The sequence below is a fragment of the Coccinella septempunctata genome, chromosome 1 (assembly GCF_907165205.1).
Source record: "Coccinella septempunctata chromosome 1, icCocSept1.1, whole genome shotgun sequence".
Classification (NCBI taxonomy): Eukaryota; Metazoa; Arthropoda; class Insecta; order Coleoptera; family Coccinellidae; genus Coccinella; species Coccinella septempunctata.
Window position 1 is genome coordinate 41,865,751 of NC_058189.1, and position 17,609 is coordinate 41,883,359.

Below are 17,609 nucleotides of genomic sequence, written 5' to 3' on the forward strand. Positions count from 1 at the left end.
ACAGCGGTGTGTGAGATCACACACACAGGTTAACATTCTCTTAACGCTCTCGCACGTCCATCAATGCTTATGAAATTTTGCAGGCCGACTCATTAATGTGGACTTCAATAATTCACGAGGCTTCAGAATGATTATTTGTATTCATTCAATCTTCACAATTGAGGGTATTATTAACATCATAAACTTCTTTGCAACACCATGAAGTGACTGAGTATTGTAATAATGAAAAGATATACAAACTGTTGATAATATACAGGGGAGTTTCGGAAAAAAAAAACAATCTTCCTTGGCGAAAATGGCTTACCGTTAAATTTCCCGAATATTCGATATGGTGCAGGTTTTTGGAGATACATTTTAATGCACATGTCAGAACAAATTTTTTCATCCATTTTCGAGAAGAAAAAATAAAAGTGGAGACAAATCATTACATATGTAGGTATAGATCAAAATTCATTTCAGCTGATAATTTTCGAAAAGTATATTAGACTGGTCAATTCCATACATTTTGTAAAATGTATGTATATAATTTCCCCTTAATAGGCCGTTCATGCAAGGGATGCTTTCTGCATAAAACAATTTACGTAGATTAACAGTCCCCAATTGACCTGCAGTAAAATGTTCACTGCACATGGTGTAGTCAGTAGTGTTTGCTGAAGTCATTGTCTTCACTCCCTGAGAATTTTATCCACTTCGGAGCACTGAAAATTAGAATCAATGAATGACAGATTCATATCTTACGAGTTTTAATACTTACACTACCATTTTCCATAGTTGAGTGAAAAACTCAATCTGGGAAAATACATTTGATTATTTGATCCACAGTTCTTCACCATTCAATAATTTTCGAACTATAGTTTGGTGTTTTCACCAAGAAATAAAACAAAAAAATTCAATAATCAGCAACTAGAACGAGCTAGATAAACAAAAAGCGGTATACAAGAATCAAAACATTCATTTGATCAAAATTCCGAATGATAGTTTTGGAAAATCAAATATGTATTTTGTTAGAAAACTTTATTCTATTAAAATCCACGATTGGTCTGAATTATTCGAAATTTGTGTCGGAAACTCTGAAATTCTTTCAAATCTAGTCAGAAGAGATATTTGTTTTTGGGAATATCTAGCGCCAACTTTTACATCAGAAAATTTTTCTTCTCTGGACTACTTGCTTCATGAATGTTAAAACTCAAAACAGATTCAGAGAGAATTTCTGGAATTTCATGACAAATGCCTCTAAGATATTCACAGTTTTTGAACGGAAATATGGAAATCAACATTAAGTGCACATTTTTACTTCAATAAATTCATTCGTTTTTATGGCTTTCTTTGTTTTGAATCGAATAAATTCTAGAAAAGCACTTTATTTTGGATTGATTCGGATTTATGGAGCATGTAGGGCAGAAACTTCTATTATGCCTCTCAAAATATGTCAATTAAGATTGATGTTGTTTTTTACATTCTAGACGATCTCACTTGCTGCTTTGTAATAAACAATTCACGGTTCATTTTTTCATATAATGTACCTACCTATCTATACCCATGAAACACGAAATCTGTGTTACCAACAATAGTGTAACATGAATCCATGAATGCTTTCATTTCATCGTAACTGGTAATTCATAGTTATAGTGATTCGAATTTAATTTCTTGTTATAACTTTTCAGTTCAGCAGTTTGCAATTATTGTGAGAGTCGAACTTTATTTGTCTGCTACCTTTCTTTAGATTTTCAAAGTAAAACAATTCACACAGAGGGTGTTTTCAAAGGTGAGGTTTTTTTTTACATAGGTAGAAGTCATAAAATTAAGTCATTTCACCAAAAATTGTCTATATGATATATTCAAGATGGCTGAGCTACAACCCCTAGAAGTTCGACAAAATTTCATCAAATTTCTAGTAGGGAGTGAGTAAGGTGACTCCGGCATCGTAAAAACGAAACAAAAGATAAACATATGGCTGGACAATGAATGATTCAGTACTTCCGGGTTTATCTTATTAGTTGCATCAGGTCACTTGAAGGAATTGTTGTACCGTGCAATTTGATGTGAAAAAAATAAAGAATATTGAGACAGTTTATTGAAAGTGCTTATGTTGCAAAGTGCTATTATTTTTTATCCCATTTTTATGACGATTGTTGGAGGGTTCGAACAAGAAGAAGATTGTGATGCCCATTGTGAAAAAATTGTGAATAATTCAGACGAATTTTATTGATAAGATTTTGAACTAATATTCTATTTTTTTACACTTGTGTCCTGAGTCTTTTTCTGTCAATTGGTACCGAAATGAGCCATTTCATAAAATCGTGTAAGCTAATGAATAATGTGAAAATTTCGGCAATCTATTTTCATTCCACGTAAAAATCGAATAGGTCAAAATCCGAAACGAAATAACAGTTGAGTCAGACATCACGCGATAAATTTTTTTTCAACATTGTCTTTTTGTATAGTTGCTTTTCAGTGAAACGCTTCATTTTGACCAGTTCCACCTTGTTGTGTTAAAAGAAGCATCACCTTTAAATACACCCTGTATATCATATATAGAGGGTGAGACTTTAACTCGTACACATAATTCAAAAGTAGATGCTTGACGACCAAAAAACACTTATTTACCATTTCTTCCGAATCAGATCGGTTTAAAAGATACAGGCTGTTGAAATGCCTAAATATATGTTTTATGAAATTTTAGTTCTATCTCACAAATTGTTTTATCGAATGAAATGAATTTTGGAATATAGTTTTTCATTTATTTGATGAATCTTTTTCGAACATAAGATACCACCCATATTTTCTAGTTTTTTCATTATGACCATTACGTACCATAAAATTCCAAACATTCGAAGAACCCAACTCTTGAAACTAAGTTGGACGATATTTAATGAATATTTGAACGTTTTGTAAAATAAAAGTATTCTTCATATTTCCTCGTTTAATGCGCTGTTTTCGAGTAATTTGCGATGTCCCAAAAATTAAAAAGTATTTGTGAAATTTGAAAAATTAGGTAGGTAGATTTGGCTGAATACAACTTTGTCTAAAAGATCCGAAGATGTGTGTTGACACAGATTTAGGATTCAGCTAGTAATTCTGAAGTAAATTTTGTTTCTCTAGGGGTGGCAGAGCCCATTATGAAAATTTATAATGGCTATATCTTTCTATAACTGCCGAATCGTAAGAAATAATATAGTAAAAAAGTGTTTCTTTTGACATCAAGAATCTACTGTTAAAATATTTGTACGAGTCAAAGACTCTCCCTTCATCATTGTATTTCTTTATTTTGCTCTTTCATTTTGCAATTTCTTGTTATGATTATATAGTGAAGGTAAAACCAATATGGTGATAAATTTTTCATGAGGGAAAATGTGGGATTGTTTGTTCATTCACTCAACCTTGTTAAAAAAAAATGCGTTCTCATTATGATATGATGTGATACACCATGAATTTACTCAACCCACATATTCTTGGATATAATTACAAACATATATTTTGGCATTGATACTGTAATTGAAATATTCTCATCCTGATTTTAGTGGAGTACCGTCAAACGGGGTGAAGTGGTTCAAAAATCGAGATTTATTAGGAATAAGATTCAAAGTATAAGGGCGAGCGGGCTGGCGTTTATAATATAGATTCCATGATCCTTTTGCTACCGATTGGCCTATTTACCAAAATTTTTGGCTGCACAGTTTTCGAAATTTTTTTGGTTGAAGTGCGATCCACTTCATCTCGTACTTTGGGGTGAAGTGGATCACATTTTAAAAATCAATGGATATTCACTTTAACTATATGAGGGTGGAATTGGATAAGATGAAATGAAACAAAAAATCTATTTTGAGTCCTAAGACCAACAGGTGCTGTGAAAAATCTGAACTAGAACCATTGAAAAAATAAAAAAATGTTTATTCTTTCTGTGTAAAACTAAACATGTTCTGTTTCAAAACAAAATACAGTAAATAACGAAAATAAATTTCTAACGAACATAAAAACAGTCTCTTGAATGAAGGCACTGGCGCAGCTAGGGAAGTGGGCAACTCCCCCACAAAGATACAAACAATTAAAATTGTTTCTAGTACAAACATTGAACGATCATTCGGGTAAAGCCCTCTCCCCCTAACAAAATCTTGGCTGTGCCACTGAATGAATGTACAATATGACTGTACTCTATACTCTAGTCAGTCTTCATATAGGTAGAGATTCAATTCTCTCTTCTTTGTCTTTCAGAGTATAGATGTGCCGACCACGTGTAACTTGCCTAAGGTGAATTTTACGAATTATTTAGTGCCTTTTCACAAGAGCTATATCCTCTGCATGCAGATATACTAAAAGGGTATTTTCTAGGACATGGGCCTTTACGCAACATGGTCAAACATGACTAAATCATTGGTGATCGACTTTACCCCTCACTTTTGAGTGATGTAACAAATATTTTTTTTCCTGAAGAACTGTGGTGCTACATTCGATTTCAAAATGGGGAATAACATTCCAATTAGTTTATACGTAACTTGTAAAAGTTTAGGTGAGAATTACTATCGTAGTTATTGCCAATTATAAAATTGAAGTTGAGCAATTGAAAAACTGTTTATTCGAAAGAGTACGAAACTTTTTTTTGTGAGAAAACTGATCATCCAGAATTGTATTCAACGCACGAGTTAGCAATCTTACGAGGTAACAGTAGACACAGATTTTTTTCGCGGCAATTTAGGGTCTTGTCTATGAGTTACACTATAAAATATGCGGGAAAACACGGTTGATCCACTTCACCCCGCTATATCCACTTCACCCCTTTTGACGGTACCTTTTGAAAAGAAAGGTGCAAATTTGGCTCCAATGCTGCTCTAATGCTTCTAATGCTGCTGAGACTTCTAATACACAAATAAATGAATAGTAAAGTAGCTCTTTCGAGGTACAGATTTCCGGGAAATGTTCAAATGATAAGTATATTCATTCTATTTTGATATACAGGGAGTAACTGTACATACTCTTCTCAGAGGTAGAGTAGGACGGATTGACTATAAAAAAATAATTTCTTGCTTTCACCAGAAGGTACAGTGTGATTTTCAAAATTCATGAAAAACTAGACCCTCATCAAAGCCAAACATTCGGAAGTGTTCAGGGTAAAAATATCACTTTATACAATTTAATTTGATTTTCAGCTTCTTTGATTGACAAAGGGTTGACTTTGGAACAAACATTCTCAATTCGTGGTTATAGATATTAGACGAAACGAGTTTTTTCAAAAGTAATTATGTTCTTGAATTTACAAAAAAATTCTTCACAAAATTCTCGATTACCAAGAATGAAATCAAACCCATAATGTTTTTTGGTTTTTTTCGTTTCCAGTAATGATTTTGTCTCCCCTATGCGGCTGAACTATTCTCCCATGTTCATCAAAATTTCTCTTTATTCTAAGGAATTTATCTGTCGTCGTCCTAGGTTACTCAGGAGATATAAATTTTATTTTCGGAGTGGAGTTTTAAAAGAATTATTTTTATTATTTTATCAAATTATTGTTTTAATATGTCATCTGATTATCTCGATTCCCTTACCTTCAAATACACATTGCGAAAACCAGAGAAAATTTCACTATCTATTATATCATTAAGATATGGATTATTTATTGCACAGTCGATTGGATATACATCCTAAATAGAATGTGTCCCTTCTTATAACCATTAGGACTTGTTCAATTCTTTCATGACCCATGATTTGTCGGTTGTTTCTGTAACAACAACAAACTCAAGACTTCAGTGCTATAGAAAAAAAAACAAAAAATACAAAAATATAATAAACTTGTTAAAGATTTTTACAATTACACCTTATAGATGCAATGAATTATAATGAACATCCCATAAAAATTAGTGGTTTCTGATGGAAGATATACCATTTCGCTTTTTGAACTGACCACTAAACGGTGTAGACACCAAACGGTATTGTAGAGCTCACACCTCCTAACATTACCTATATGATATCACAGCATACACATGACTATAGAAGGTACCCTCCATACACATGACGATATTGGCACCAGTTAGCTCAAGATAGAATAAATTCAAGGCAAGGCCTATGTCCACAGGTGGACGCCTTTAATTTTCCTTCTTCCTCACGGAAGCCACAAACGACGATTTTTGAATGGAAAACCTTCAAGTTCTTCATGTTTCGGATTTTCTTTCGTAATTTCACGCTGAAAGAAAATTTGACATTCAAGCAACGCAAAATTTTATGAGGAATCAATTTTTATGATAAAATTTAGAGCTAGAGCTACTTGAAAAACTATAGTTGGTGTCTGCCTTTGAACCCGGAAGTCACGAATCTCAAAAAATTTACATGTGTCATGTCTCTATAAACTCTACAGCCAAAGCATAACTTCGAATTTCGAAAAATTTTAAAAATATTTTAAAGAACGAATATCGTGTGACGCCCTGTATAATAGGACCTACCTCGTGAAGCGAACATCTGAAACATTTATTTCAATTGGCTAAGTTCGTCATACTAGAAAAAAACTTTAAATTCTTGCTGAGGCAATTTAATGCCATATGTAACCAATAAATGAAATAGTTACTCAATTCTGGTCAGATTAATTTATTCACAGTAATTGGAACTACTAATTGAATAATCATTTATGTAACTCATTTATATTTATATATGGGCACCTAATTGTTAATGATGTACCAAATGATGACTTTTAGTATGTTTTAAATTCACTCAATTCATCACAGTTTCATCATCTGTGATTTCAAAGAATTCTTTGTAGATTCATTCATGATATTAATATGTCATTACAGTATGTGTTCATTTTATGCTTCATCCTACTATGCCAAAACTGCCAAAGTTGAGTATTTCCGTTCATTTGGTGTTTGGTTTTCAATTGCTATATCTCCATGTGGAGATCGGGATGTTGATTTAAATTAGTTGAAGCTTGAGTGTTAGGAAAGAATAAGCAAAAAGGAATCTTTGTAAAAGAGACAAGATAAAATTTCAGAGTACATCTTTGAGAGAAAATTGGAAAAGAAAATTGTAGTAGTAGTTGATAGAAGGAATTTTTTTTGAAACAATGTTGCCTAACAAATTATATCGGAATGATTAAAGGTAGAAGGAAGAATTCGTTCGACTTTAAGACAGCTTATAGGATTTTCACAAAATCAGTTTTTAAACAACGACACATGTTTCGCTATTGGGAATTCCAAACAAGCGATACGCCCCTTCGTGTCAATTTTTGTAAATAAAAAAAAGTTAATGCACTTTTGTTTGTTTACATCGAGGAACGGAGAATATTTTGGTGTTTCAATAAATACATAAAATAGTTATTTATGTACCAAGGACGAAAAACTGTCTATTTCAGTCGAGCCTGCAAATTGATAACCGAGGCGCAGCCGAGGATAGCAGGCAGGCGAGACAATATAGACAGTTTTTCCCGAGGTCCATATTACATTTTTTCGTCGACCTCACATACCTTTATGAAAGTAATAAGTTACCCGTTTTATGGCCTCATCTAGATGTCCATAATTCAGACCACGTACCTAATTCACTGGTATAATCTAGCCGATTTCGTAGAGAATTAATTTGACAACATCAAATGACAGTTATTGTCACAGGCACTTTGTTTTCATCAAATTGTGTTTTCACAAAATTGATTCATTCGCCCCGGAAATGAGCATTACTAGCTCTAGTCCGATTTGTTCCTTCCCTAAAATTTGCAGTTCTGGAAACTTTTATTACTTCTGTAGATTCTTGGGAGTACCTAGTGTCAAATGCTTGCTTATATATTTCGTTTCGATACCAAATATTTCCGTTTACCTTCACCCACCGGAAGATATGCTATTATGATAGCGAAACACGTGTCGTGGTTTAAAAACTCATTTTGTGTTCAATTATGGGTTTTCACCAAGTATCGGCCAGTTTCAGAATTCGTTTGACGTTTCAAAGCCTTCATAAAATTCCTTCATCAAATATTTACTTGTAAATCTTCATTAAAAAAAAACTGCAATTGTCAGCCTTCCTATTCAAAAACTTTCTCATCATGCCGATGATGTTATCTGATATTGGCTCCAAAATATAACATTAGGGAAAGGTGAACGAGTTTGATCCCTTTGAGTAAGATGATCCCTTTCGATTACAGACTCATAAAAAATGCCATCTGGTTGAATTCTATGCCATTACGTAGCCTCTACCAGGCTTCTATCTCAGTCAATTTTTCAGTACATTGTCGATATTCATAGTGAAAAATATAAATTGTGACCGCTTAATCTAAAGATTAGGTTAACTTATGCTACTTTCGTTGTGAATGGTTGATAACAATGATTTTCATATTTGTTGCTTCCTTATACGCTTATTTTGGATTTTTCTTGACTTGTATTATAGATTATAATAGCTAATGCTGATTGAAAAAGTTGAACTCGGGGCAAGATGATCCCCCAACTTGCGTACAAGATTGATTCCTGGGGATCATCTTACACCTTAATATTTTTTACATACCGTTCTGGGGTCTTATACTCGTCAAAAGGGTATACCCATAAATTTTTACAGATTTTTCAGTTAGGAATTATGCCGTGTAAATATAAATATAAACAAAGAAAAACCATTCAAGGCGGATGGTCCAAAGAATCAATGGTTAGTGCTATTGATGCTATTAAAAATGGAATGGCAATTAAAAGAGCGAGTAGGGAGTTTTCAGAGTCGCTGTCATTGAAACGAAGGACTAAAGAAATTAAGAAAATAGCTCGTGGTGCAGTGAAATATCTGGGAGTGAGAAAAACTGTTTTCATTAATGAACAAGAAACCGAGGTCGTGCGCCAAATGAAGGACATGGAGCTTAGAATGTATGGATCAATAAGAAGAGAAATTTCGTACTTTATTCTGTTATTTCAGAAAATGTTGAATATTTTGATGAATCTCAAATAAGCTTTTTTGGGTGGTGCATTGAAACCACCACTTAGAATACATGTTCGTTTCAAATTTTTGTGATATTATACCTTATAAGTTGATTTTTAGTTGTTTATTCAGTTGATAATTTATAATGTTTTATGTCCAATAAAATTATTTTAAAATCCCACAGATATTTGTTTGACATACTTCATTCTTGAAAATTTGGGAGCTAATTGGTAAAACGGGGTCAAGATTATCCCTAGGACCATCTTAACCATACCACAGGGACAGGGATCATCTGAAACACTTTAAACAGCAGGGTCTATAAGAGTATAAGATGATCCTTTTGTAACGTTTTGGAAAATCGAAAATATTTCAAAAAACCTTTTGTGACCGACTATTTCGGGTAGGACAATAGAAAGATGGATGCTTCTAAGAGGAGTACACGTTTTCTTTTTTGTGCTACCCGAAGAAACTAAGGAATTACGTAAATTCTTGCTTAGGGGTATCGTCTTGGGCACCTTTCCCCCAATTTATTAATACTGTTTCGAGATTTAAAAAAATAATTGTGTATAACATTTTACGCAGTTTCTACAAACAGTTATATTTTATTTTCATTTTTGTGTTTCTGATTCTAACAAATCAAATTCCTAAAAGGTTCAAATAAAAATGTATACCTACTCCTCCCAAAATACCCTCCAATCAATACGGTTATCAAAACAATGTATTTTTAGGAAACGAAAATCCCCTGCACTGACACATACATTACCCAATAGTCAATACTTTTTTTCTAAAACCATTAAGAGGGAATTACACTACATTTAAATCTAAATGGCATTTTTCTCTCTCTACAGAACTACTATTGGTAGTTTTCAAGGATATTTCATGAAAAATGTAGTTAATTGGGCAAAGCCAACCATATTACATTTGGAAAGAAAAAAAAAATATTTTCCACAATTTTCCGGAAAAATAAATTAGGCTCTGCACCGATACTTCTTCCATTTCACGAATTTTACACTAAAAATAATCAACTAAAAATGAACAGTAAAACCAGCAGAACGAATCATCGAAATATAAATTCTCTGTTCACTTTTTGTTTTTTGTGTGCAGTAGGTACCTATACCATCTATTGATTTTTTCTTCAATCAGTGAAAATTTGCACCTTCTGGCAACATTTTTAGTTACATTATTTTCCGTCCCTGTACTGTTTGTAAAGGTGATCGGAAAAAGACATAAGTTACGTTCAATCGCATCTGAAAAGTCACGTGGTATAATTCCTTAATAAATGAATAAACGAAACGAAAACTTTTTCATATCTGATTCACATTGAGTAGCACAAATGAAAATAACATTTTTCATATATGTACCATAATCATTACCAACTTTTCATAAAATATCCAAAATATAAATGCGAAGTTTATTATTTTATAGATATTAATATTTTCATTCTTTTCTCATTAAAAAAATAAATAAATATCTTTATTGGTCCCTCCTGGCATTACAACAATGTATGAGACAAGTCAATAGTGTGATCACAAACAATAAAAAATTTAACGAAAATCACATTTTCAAATACACAAAGATATATCATGATTCAGGTACTGTTCAATACTATAATATGCCTTAGACAATAGACATGTGCTATTTTTTTTCTTGAATTTTTTGTCATTCATATCGACTTTGTAATCGGTCAGTAGATGATTGAATAATTTTAAACCCAAATACGTATCCCGGATGTTGCAAATTTACTTGTATGGACTTCTTTTCAATGAAATTAATATTTGCCATTACATATAACAACAATCTCATAATAAAGGTGAGAATACTATGTCTCCTGAATATACAGGTTTGAAGGTGTCCCTATGAGCCAATCCGAATAAAAGTCGTATTATTTCCTTTTGAGCAATGAAAATTCGGCGACTGTCAACCGCATTACTAAAAATTATAACATTGTATGATAGATGACAGTAAGCAAAACCATAATAAATAATTAAAAAAATATAGTAGGTATTCATGTAAATAATGCAAACATACTTTGGAGGACGCCGTAATAACTATAAGAAAATCTACTTCAATTTAAGTTCGAAAATCGTCGATTTCCTCATACTTCAAAAGTGTCCATAGACACTTGACTATAGTCAACTAATCTAAAATAATCTCAATGCTCTGTTTGCTGAACACATAAACTATTTGGCTATTAGCCTTAAACTCTGTTACTAATTATGCTGGCTACAAAGAATAAGAATGCAGCTTGTGTTGATGATGTTCAAATGAAGATATTATCGCTTTGTTCTCTTCTACGAGAATTAATGATTCCTTAATTTGAATTCACAATTTGTACAGACGAAGTAATAAAGTACTTAGAAGGCAACAGCAATAGCACCCATCAAATGTTGGCTATTCTTCAAAAGTGGTGACTGACCCTGAAAGTGTTAATTGTACACATTGTATACGGTAACAATTAACATACATTTTCCTTATAAATATATAAGACGTGTATAGAAAATATTTGTGAAAATACATTGACCCTCTGAAGATGATCGGACTAGAAAAATCGAATAAATTATGGAATATTCACTAAAGAGTAGATTCTGCACGTCCTTCTAGATAGGTACCACTCGATATACAGTTTGTCAATTTGAAAAGGAACCACCCTCAAAATATCGGCCCTCGTGCAAAATCAGAAAAAATGCAAAAAGAGGTAAACTTAAATTCGTAGGGGTAAGGCGGGTTGAGTGACATCTTATTTTAAAGGTAGGTAATTCGATTGCCTTTTCCAAAACGCCACTTGCAACTCTTGCTATCGTAACTATATTCTACTCTTTTTCTCTGATTTTGAAAAGGTCAAGTGTTTGGTATATCTGCGGAAAGGCAATCTAATTACCTTAAAAACAAGGTGTCACTCAATCCTTTCCTCATTTGAGTTGAGACTTTAGAGTTTAGAGGTTGCTCTCATCACGCTCACAGGTCATAGGGTTGATACAAATTTATTGGAAGCAACCATATAAAATGTCCCCCTATGAACCAAAGTTTACGTTTTTTTAATTTTTTCTGATTTTGCATGGTGCCGAGATATATAGGGTGGTACCTTTTCAAATTGACACACTCTGTATAGGAAATACAGCGTCTTTATAAATTATGGTAACATCTGAGTGGGCGCAGTGGCGGATCTACGATTTTCAGGGCCCTACGCTTGAAAACTTTCGGGGCCCCCTCTATATAGAGTAGTATCGGGTAATATGGCCTATGCGGCCAATATGGCCTGTACCGATTTTTCCAAAACTCAAAACTAATCAACTGTAGTGGGGTACGTAACCTCCATATCGTCTAGGCTCTTCATTTAAGACCATCTCAGTTATCCCTGTGTCGCACCGAGTGCGCATGTGTGAAGTCTGTGCGGAAATCGAAAATTATCGAAAGAGATCTTATTTTTTATTTTAGGTAGGTTCAACTTATTCTCTCTCGTTATGCATTTTTTTTTTAAATTTTGCGGTTGCATAGTAATATAGGTAATCTATAAGACTATATTGTAGTGGCATTTTCTGAAAGAATTGTCCTCAAATTCTTAGGTTATATTCTTTATGATTAGAAAAGAACCCTGCGAATATTATGGCCCACTATGTAGGTGGCTTATGTAGTTATCACGTTATCTCGTCTTTCTAAATGGTTATTTTTTTTCTCGCAAGACAAGGGCTCCAAGAAAACCCGTTGCATAAATGAAACTACAAACTTGGTGCAAGTAGTTCATGAAAAAGAGAAAAGAAGGAAATGGGTTAATAGAAAGGCTGAAAGCTACCAAACTCTACAATGTACCCCGAACAACTTTGAGACGTTTGGCATCTAAAGAAGATCTATCAGCCGAGAAAGCGACTTTTGTGAAATTGGGAAGAAAACCCACATTAAAATGGCCTGGACCCAAGCCTGGGCCATATTGACCTACCTTTTTTAAATTCTAACCAATATTTGATTTTGACAAGAAGAGTTGTTTGAGTTATATTTCGATGTTAATTAGCTTCAATTCATATTTTGGCAATGTATGCTTCCATAGTATGTTTCTGTATATTATTGGTGAATGTAAATTCACATTCACAATTTACATTCACCAACTTCAATTCATAATTGCTGTTTACTTTTAAGTTCAATGAAGAGATACATCGAATAAAGATTGTTCGATCTTATAAATTTCATATTTTATTTCCAAAAAGGCTTATGGTGTGCCAAATTATCCGAAATTACTCTACTTTTTCAATTTTTTTCAAATTTTTCAATGAGAATTCGATTTTTTCAAAACCAACATAAATTTTATTGATGAAACATAAAGTAAATCAATTGAAATATAACAAATGAATTAAAATTAACAAAAAAGGAAACGCAACTCAACAAGAGTTCTTTCTACAAGAGAAGAATTAACATGAAAATAGAACATTATCGAATGATAAGAATTAAATATAATATGAAATTCCGAAAAACTACTCAAGTAAACATTTTTTCTTTATTTTCATTTTTTTGATGAGTAAGGGATTGCTGGTTGAGGACAACTTCAGATTACTAATTTTCAGCCAATGTTTTTAATTTAATGCATAAACTTCATCAGGGCCTGGCAAAATGCAAATTCATCACACAGCTCAGAATGAGATCAAAAAAATTGTTTTTTAACGACCTCACTCTTAGCTGTGTGATTAATGTGATGGTTTTGTATAAACGAAACGTTGGCTAAAAATTAGTATTCTGATTTTTGAGTTGTCCTCAGCTGACAATTCCATCAATTTTTTATTTTCATGCCTGCAAATTCTTTTATTGCAACATCATAATCCGCACTATTCGTTAAATTACTTTCAAACGATACTATTCCTAAGAACTGCAGTTCTTATCGAAAAATGAAACGCTGAAAACACTTGGTTTCTACTTGTTCATTCAGAATGTTTTTGAAATGAATAGTAGAAAGCTTCTATGATTTTCCCCACTCAACATTTTTTTTTAGAAATACAGACATATCAGCCTGGAATTGAAACAATATGGAAGAATCGTAGTACAAAAATATGAAACTTAAACAATAAAGTTTACCTTTTGTAGTTCAGAAAGAATATGTTATCACTCAAACTAGAAGTCCAGAGATAAAAGGAAATCGTTTATTTACACCAACACTATAGTTTTCCATAATAATATCTAATATGAAATGTAGAGCGAAGGATAAATACTCGGTCATCACCATCAACAATATTCGAATCTTTCTTAGGTTCTCAGATTATTGAATGAATATGACCAACATTTAGAACTAAGAAATGCCAAATAATTATCTTGCACTTTGCACCTTCTCTCGACACATCGGCATCGAAGGGATGCCGATTCTAAAGAAATGTGCATACGATCGGGGGCCCCTGTAGACCTTGGGGCCCTACGCGTACCGCGGTAGATCCGCCATTGAGTGGGCGTCCGTTTTCTATAATATTAAATTCAAAACTCTTCATTAAGGTGCAGCGCAACATGATTCGAAGCCAGCTATGATGTTACAATCATTTCTTGAAACCATGTATCTAATACATTGATTCACTTCAATTCATAGCTGTTTCTTTTTGAAGGTACTGGGTATAGTCTGCAGTTAGATTTAATCGGACAAACAATAACCATACGTAATAAATGTCAGATAAACTCCTAATTAGTATAATTAAACACGTATGTTGGGTTCGAAGAACTTAAATTTATCTGCTTAGATATACAGTATACATCATAATTATCACGTCATTTTGACGGAGTATGCTGGTTGCATAATTCTTCTCAGAACTGATTATGGTGAAGCCAACACTCAAAACTTAAAAGTATTGTGTTTCCGCCATTCAGGATTCAATTTCCTACATAATTCATCCCTTACTAAGACACTAGCTTTGATCGGAAGGAAATCGTTATGGGATAACAATAATCAATTCCCTTATCTAATTTTCCTCATCCTTTCAAAGAAACTCTTCCTCAATTTGGCCCAAAAATTACCGGAGATATTTTTATATGTGGTTTCTAATGGAATACTTCAATGGAAACGTTTTATCATTTTGTGCATCGAAAATGAAGGTGTAATATACAAATTATTTTGTCATCCAAATACGAACCCTTTAAAATATATGTGATAGTTTGACAGTCATATTTTCCTTTGGAAGAATATGAGCTCGATCTCACATTGGAACAAAGTTACTTCAACTTGAACTGCTTATGTCCGAAAAAATTTATTTCAAGTTTTTCCTGAAATCTCCAAAATCATTATTCTTTTTCTTCTCTCTCCTTTATTATCTCTACGGCTGCTTGGGCCATTCAGACAAATTTTCAACTTGACCCACTAAGCCTGCTACTAAACATCTTGCTACTTCCTATACTCAATAGGATTATTTTATATACATATTTTTTTATATCTTCAAGAGACCTTTTTTATTGCCTGAATAATAATAAGTAGCACTTATAAGGGATGAAGAAGTGGAGCAAAATAGAATAGAATTATAAAAGGAAACAAGTTAACTTGTTCAAACAACATTAGGTTCATTATTAACACCGTTGTTGGTTACAATTAGGTACTACAAAAGATGATCTCACTGTTGAACTTTGGTTCTCCCTACAATATAAAAAGCAATGATCTAGTTCTCAAAACCAGATGCTGAATCTCAAGGAGCCAAGGCGTGAAAGGTCATTTCAAAAATTGATTTTATGTAATATTTATCATCTTTCGAACGAAGGTTAATTTAGTTGGCCACATTAAATAAGATTTGAACAGCGACATGTAGAAAATTTGCGAACCTCAATATTACTCATGACTGGTAACTAGTTTAAAATATACCAAGTGACCTAGATTCTCTTGAGAGAAGTTGGTTGAAATGATTAATTCTTCGTCGCTAGGATACTTCAGAGTCTAGAATCTAGATAACAACATATTGGTTGAAAATTAGCTGCGGATTATTAAGGTATACTATGAATGGAAATGGTATAAGGAGTTTCAAGAAATTCAAACGTTATATTTGATTCAAATCAACTGCGAGTGTTTTCATTTGGACAAAGAATAGGTGTTCGAAACAGGATATTTTTTCAACAGGAAGTAGAACTAAAGATAAAACTTTTATCTAAAAATCTTTAAATAACCTTCAAGATGGCGAAGATAAAATAATCGTTCAAGTAGTTTTTTGTCGTCGACCTACACTGAGAAAAATCTTGAGGTTACAATGTGAAATTACCCACATATTAGCTGGACAGGTTACAGTTACACGGTTGGATTATTTTTTTCACAACTAATATCTGGATGTTTCTACAAGGGTGTTGCGAAATTTCATGAAAAATGTAAAACTATCATGTATATTTACAGTGAATATGAAATTTACAGAAAATATGTGTTAATTCTCTGTGATATCACAAGGGTTGTAATATTCACCTGAAAAATTACAACTGCAATGCAATATTACAATAAATTTGCGAATTTCAACATGAAACGGTAATTTCACAACATTATTGTGATCAAAATTTTTTTTTAATCACAATAATTTTGTGAATTATCACATGAAAATGTGATTTCACAACGTTATTTCACAAAGTTATTGTGATTTGAGAATTTTTATTGTGAATTTGCGAAGAAAAAAATGCTGTGTTGTAGAATTACAATGCAGAACCCTTTTAATTTTAAAATTCCTTCACAAATGTGCTTATACAATGTGTTATTACGGCGGTTGTGAAATTACCACGAAAAAATATAATTGTACAACATGATATCGCGGCACAATTTCCTTCAAGGATAGAACACTTTTTATTTACATGTCTACAGCAAGAGAAAAATCTTACGCGAAATTGTTGAAATTTATTATGGTCAAAATATTTCTCTCGAATATGGAAACAGAATAAAAAAAAAAGATCAATCGGTTTCCATTAGAGCGTTCCAAAGATGCCGCTTGAAATTTAATAAACAACTGATGATCTTACGAAGGCCAAAATTGTGCTGTTCTTTTTCCAATCCACGAAGAGTCTCATCTGAAGCTGACTTTTCAGAAGCTCATCTAATGGCAGCTCCAGGAGCTTTCCGGTGTAGATCGGTAAAGGAAAGAATTTTTTTGTTGTTATAACTATTCTGTGCATGTCTAGGAGTGTGTGTACAGGATTTTTTTTTAATGCTTCCTCCCCTCCTCATTTTGGACTGCTGCCTTATATTGATCTGTGTCCACACACCCCAATGCCTGTACCTCTTTCTAATTTTGATCCATCAGTACAACATAGAGTCCATACAGATGACTTCTTGTCTAATTTATTCATCGTATTGAGACAGTCCACAATGACGTTTTTTGTAGAAATTTTTTTCTCGACTTGTTCTTTATATGAATACATTTCTGAAGATATAAATAAAATATATCTTATTCTATTCTTTGTATAATTCATATAGGAGAATATAGGTTAGGTTAGGTTAGGTTAGGTTCCTGCATTCCTCCTCAACCATAATCGAAAAACAAATTCTGTCACTTGGTCAGAAAATATTTTGAGTACTGCTGACAAAACTCGTAAGTCTGGGTATTCTTGTAAAATATCTATTTTAAAAATGTGTTAAACACATTCATAGCTTGAGCGTAATATTACAATATGATTGCAAATATCAAGTCATTTTCCACCTATGCGGTACGTGACGTCGCTCGGCTGGATCCGAATTCACAGCTTCAATGGAATTTCATAATGCAATTGTAAAATCACAACTTTTATCTGCTTCCAGATTCATTCTGTGGCCAATCAAAACCTTTCCTGCAACT

At 32.9% G+C, this 17,609-nt stretch overlaps 1 protein-coding gene across 2 annotated transcripts in view; it reads left to right on the forward strand.

Annotated features, from left to right (window-relative positions):
* The window catches only part of LOC123316127 (dual oxidase), a 66,380-nt gene that overhangs the window by 559 nt on the left and 48,212 nt on the right, over positions 1–17,609 (forward strand). The gene's annotated exons all lie outside the window — the stretch shown is intronic.